Source organism: Etheostoma spectabile, chromosome 10 (assembly GCF_008692095.1).
Source record: "Etheostoma spectabile isolate EspeVRDwgs_2016 chromosome 10, UIUC_Espe_1.0, whole genome shotgun sequence".
Taxonomy (NCBI): domain Eukaryota; kingdom Metazoa; phylum Chordata; class Actinopteri; order Perciformes; family Percidae; genus Etheostoma; species Etheostoma spectabile.
In genome coordinates, this window is record NC_045742.1 from 2,429,809 (window position 1) to 2,434,934 (window position 5,126).

A 5,126-nucleotide genomic window follows, 5' to 3' on the forward strand; every position below is an offset into this window, starting at 1 on the left:
TTCACACAAGAGCAGCCATTTTCCCCTGTCGCCATGGGAACGTTATGAAGGGACGTAACTACGCGACAAGACAAACACAGTCCCTTTTTCATCAAACTGCAGTTTTTGAAAGTTCCCGCAATTTCATTGCATAGAATTGCATAAATATCCCGCACATTCCATCGTATCTTTCAAGATAAGGATTTTTGCAACAATCACAAAAAAACTGGATTTTTCTGGAAGGACTGTAATGTGCAGATGACCATATAATAAAAAATCTGTTACATAGTGATGTCATAAAAGACAGTTGGAAGCGGAGTGTTCAGAACGGTCTGAAATCTGACGCTTTTGCTCACATTTTACACACATTTACCTCATTATTTGAATTGGACGTGTTTAATATGAACATCAGACAATGTAAAATTATAACAACAACAGAAAATAAGGAAAAGCATTATCTGTCTCCTTTAACCTGTTATAAAATTATCCAGTTTTTCACAAGAAAAATGAGAAAACAAAGATAATTTGATATAACACACATGTATTTTCTGCTTTCTGGTAATCATCTTGGGACCCTTCGTATTTCTCTTGTGAGTGTGTGTGTGTGTGTTTGTGAGTGTGTGTGTGTGTGCGTGTGTGTGTGTCAACCATGATCACATTCATTGTTCTTACACACATTGATATTACATATTCACATACATGCTTTAGCAGAATGTTTCATCATTCTCAAAAATGTTTAAAGTCACTTTCTATTCTCAAATAAATTATTTTCTATGCATCATTTTGTTTTTCTATATTTTATGTGAGACATATTGAACTTTCCGGGCATGTTTCCAATATTTCATACTATCCTTTATATCCAGTGATGACATTGAAATGTCTTTCGTCATTCTAGACAATATTTAAGCAATGCATGAAAATTTAAAAAGTAATATCCTGAGTTATGGCGCCAGGCTTGTAATTTCCATAAATTCCAGCTCTTCCACTTTTGTCTTAATGAGCTTTTGTTTTACATTTTATAAAAGCATGAAATATGCAGCTCCTTCTCATATATTTAGCACATTTTTGGTCCTATTTTTGGTCATCCATAATACATCCTTGTCATTTATTCATAAAGAATAAGAAGGTTTTCAGTCACAATTACATCTGCTGTAATTGTTCTGAACTTTTTGCTTGGTAAAAAGTCTGCGAGTGAAGGCAAAACGGTGTGTGTGTGTGTGTGTGTGTGTGTGTGTGTGTGTGTGAGGGGGGGGGCTTTCTGTGCATTCTAATGCAAGTATTTTATTGAGGCATACAGCTAATGGAAGTTGGATAAACTTAAATGTTGAGGGCGGCTTGCTGTGATTTGAAGTATCACTTTCTGTGTGTCAGTATGTGTGTGTATGTGTGTGTGTGTGTGTGTGTGTGTGTGTCTGTGTGTTTGTCTGTGTGGGAGTGTGCGATGTGAAGTAACCTGTACTGATATGGTGTACGGTGGAGGAGGTGGCTGATTCAGAGAGATGTCCGCAGGAAGGCAGAAACAGAATTGTAATGATGCTGCGTGTGGTGCCAAAGGGCCATAACACCAAAATACCAAAATTTGTATTTTCTCTTTGCCAACATGATTCAAAAGAAGTAAAAAAAAAAAAACCCTAGCTGTGCTGTGAGAGTAGCACTCATGTCTTTGTTGTGGCTGTGGCTGTGGGTGGCTGGAGTGTCTGAAGGTGAAATGGAGGCTGGGTGTCAGTCCTCCATGAGCGAGAGGCGCTGGAGAACTTGCCCCGGGACATGAGGCGCGGTGGTTGGAGCGGAGGATGTGGAGGATCTCTGACAGCAACCGACGCTGACCGGATCCATGAGAGGATCAGATTCTCACTAAATGGATGACTAGTACCAGTTCGCTGGAGGCGCCGCTGACAGCTGCCACTTAATTCAACAGAAAACCTGGAACAGTGGTGAAGGAGGTTTTCTCCTTCTGTGAGTTAAACAAAAGCATTTTGGTTTCAGCATTGGGGGGGGGGGGGGACACACATTATAATGGTGGGGGGAAAGCTGTGAGTATCAAACAATTTCCTGCATTCTGAGGGAATTTTAATGCAACACAGTTCCTGTTTTCCATCAGATGGTTGATAGATGTCGACATTTCCGAATGCACTTGAAGGCCGCTTTATTTCCTGGAGAGAGATAGAGAGAGAGAAAGAAAAGAGACAAGCGCTGCAAGGTTTAGATGGTACAGTCCAGTGTAGGGGTGTGTGAGATCGTTAGGATGTACAATAATATATTTACAGGTAAGAAGGATATATTCATGATTGGAGCCCCCTGATCGGTTATTTGTATTTCTTTTGGGTAGTGGGTTCTTTCATATCAAATCTACGTCTTCTAAATATTGGAGGGAGACATATCCCCCTGCATCTACCCGAAATCTACGCCTCTATAGTTTCATCTTGTTTGATATTGCTGAGCAGGATGCCAAGGCCCAGGAGGTGTGGACTCCGGTAATTAGCTGCCTGGTCAGGTCAAAAAGTGAACAACAAAAAAGACACGGACACGACTAATAGGTGGATCAGTTTGACCCCCAGCGAGCAGGTTGTTTTGTCTTATTAAGCACAAATCCGTGCTTTGTTTAATCAGTTTTTCTTCTTTGAAACATGAATGGAGGGAATTTGTGTTTGCTGCCTCATTGTTTTGTGTTTCACTGAAAAAAAAAAACCCCCAGCTCTTTCACAGTCCCGCTTCCAGCTTTCACATTATTGCTTCATCAAACGAATTTAAAGTAGAGCAGTGTCGGCAAAGAACTAAAAATACTTAAAACAATTGTAATCTCCCAGTAGCTAGTGATATTTTTCATTCCTTAGGTTGGTTGTAGGCTTAAACTATGTTCATTTCATTTATTGTCTCTACAAAGTGACAGTGCACGGCTCATTTTGCCCTGGAGAGGAAGCCAAGGAGTCCCGCGTGCTTTGACTACACTAGTAGTTGATGTATAATTTATGCTCATAATGAACAGCTTTTAACATATTCTATATCTTAATACAACTTGTTTTTCCCCCATGGTCCCCATCATTAAACTTGCATAGTGATAAGTTAGTAATTGGTGCTGGGAAACCAAGAGGCACGCAGTGTATTTGTGGCTGCCCCCTGTTCCCTTCCCTTGACTTGGAGTCCCCAAGCTTGTTAAAGATGTTTGGGGGTGGGGGACTCTTCAGCCCCTGCTGGAGTCTTGCAACAGAACCTTAATTTTTGAGAGATGCAACAGCAAAAGCAACGGCTGGGTGGGGATCGATGTGTTTTAAAAAAGCCGTTCCAAGACCTTGACACCTATGAAAGGCGCATCTGTTCTGCATGTTGAGTTGTCTGGCCCACTGGTTTAGGGTATTGATTGAAAGTGGGTCATAATTTAAAGGCGTCACCTTGGACTCAGATTGTATGTTGGGGAAATTTACATCTAAATTGCTCCTGGCCTTGCACCTTGTCTCTCTTGGTTTAGTTTGAGAGCAGTGGCCATCAGGACACAAAAATGGACCAATTAACCACTAACAGACTGATAGAAAGGTGCTCTTCTAGCTATTAAGCTCAAGGTAGGTGAGGTGAAACCAGCTCAGAACAAAACTGTGCGGGGATGACAAGGAATATAAAAAGGAGGCAGGGAGGAGGAAGAGCGCTGAGCCTTAAAGCAAAGAGAAGAAGCAGGAAGCTTACTCCCAAGTGAACTGTCAGTCAAAAAAGAAGGCTCTATTTAGACGCTCTGATTTTATTATTTGTGTGAGACTCTGCGGGCAATCGTTTTCCTGTCGAATCCTTCACTTATTCCTCACCGCAGTGGAACTTCTGTAATGAAAGGCATTTATCATCTGCACAATGACAAATGTGCAGATGAAAGTGTCTGTTTTACCGGAGATAATTGCTAAATCCCCGTCTTTTTCCTCCACCAGCCGCGCTCACCTCGCCTCATGGTGCTATTGACAGCTTAATAATTTTGCCCCCGCAGCCTGAAAATGAGCTTGATCTTATCTGCCAGGACTCCTTTGTCCATATTGATTTAAGATATTAAGCCTGTCAGTATGCATTCAAAAGGTGCCGCGTGACAGTTTTATTGCCTGTTTCACTCATTAGACTCCACACCTCAAACTCTGAGTGAGCGGAGAGTTAGCCCAAGCTGTTCTTGGTCCAAATCCCCAGTACTTATTCATTATCCAGACTGTCACTCGGTTGCATCTCCTGCTAGTTTAACTTCCCTCTGTGCGGCTTTGTTTCTGAAGATTTATTGTTTGAAGATCTCAGAGAGACAAATCCTCAAACCAATGGAGAGATTCACTTTTCATATTGAGATAAACCCTTCCGTCTCGACAAAAGCCTTTCCTGTGTCTTTTGACACGCTTGTTATGGAGACTTTTTTTTCCTGATATCCATACACATTCACAATCCAAGTCCTCGCCCCCCCAAATTAATCTCGCCGCTTCCGTCTCTTTATCCTCCGCTTCCCGACCAGCGGCCGCTGAAGCTGGCAGACTCCCCTGACATTTGTTTACCACGCCGTCCATCAAGGCCCTCGTCTCTGACGCCTCTCTGCAGACAACTCCATGATGCCGCTTGGCACGTTACAACTGCAGCCGCCACTGAAGCTTTCAACTGCCACATGGGACAGAGAGAGAGAGAGAGAGAGAGAGAGAGAGAGAGAGAGAAAGAGAGGGAGGAAGCACAGAGGAGTGGGAGCTCCTCTTTGTATTCAAACATCAGATGGTTGTGCCCTATTTATGTCGGTGTGCATCGTTTTAGAGGAGGGATTTGGGAATAAGCTGGAAATGTATACCTTGTGTATAAAAACTGCATATTCCACTGGACCTTTTTTTGACACTGAATTGTGATAACTGCATAAATTTGAGTACTTCCCTCTTCTGTGAAGGCGCCCCTAAAGGTCCCACATGTTAAAGTCTTGCCTCTGAACTTGCTTTGACAAATAAATTGTATTAAAATGAACATTCCGCCGAAGTTATTCCAAATGTTAACCATTGTAGTCCCAAATTCTGTCCCGTCCCGTCCCTGTAAGTTATTGTTTTGAGTTAGATTCACATTTATTATGTTATTATTGTTATTATTACTGTTATTTTGTTGTCTTTATACTGTCTTTTTTATCTATTTTTTTTTTCTTGCTAAAACTGCTGCTGGAA

At 41.7% G+C, this 5,126-nt stretch overlaps 2 long non-coding RNA genes across 2 annotated transcripts in view; one reads left to right on the forward strand and one right to left on the reverse strand.

The window, feature by feature from the left end:
• The window catches only part of LOC116697215 (uncharacterized), a 142,360-nt gene that overhangs the window by 127,281 nt on the left and 9,953 nt on the right, over positions 1 to 5,126 (reverse strand). Inside the window, exons 2-3 of the long non-coding RNA XR_004333967.1 lie at positions 966 to 980; positions 1 to 58 (exon numbers count right to left, since the gene is read on the reverse strand). The exon at positions 1 to 58 is cut by the window's left edge and continues 132 nt beyond it. This is a non-coding gene — a long non-coding RNA (uncharacterized LOC116697215). The remainder of the gene's footprint in view (positions 59 to 965; positions 981 to 5,126) is intronic.
• Positions 1 to 5,126, forward strand: part of LOC116697217 (uncharacterized) — a 17,941-nt gene that overhangs the window by 1,101 nt on the left and 11,714 nt on the right. Inside the window, exon 2 of the long non-coding RNA XR_004333969.1 lies at positions 283 to 285. This is a non-coding gene — a long non-coding RNA (uncharacterized LOC116697217). The remainder of the gene's footprint in view (positions 1 to 282; positions 286 to 5,126) is intronic.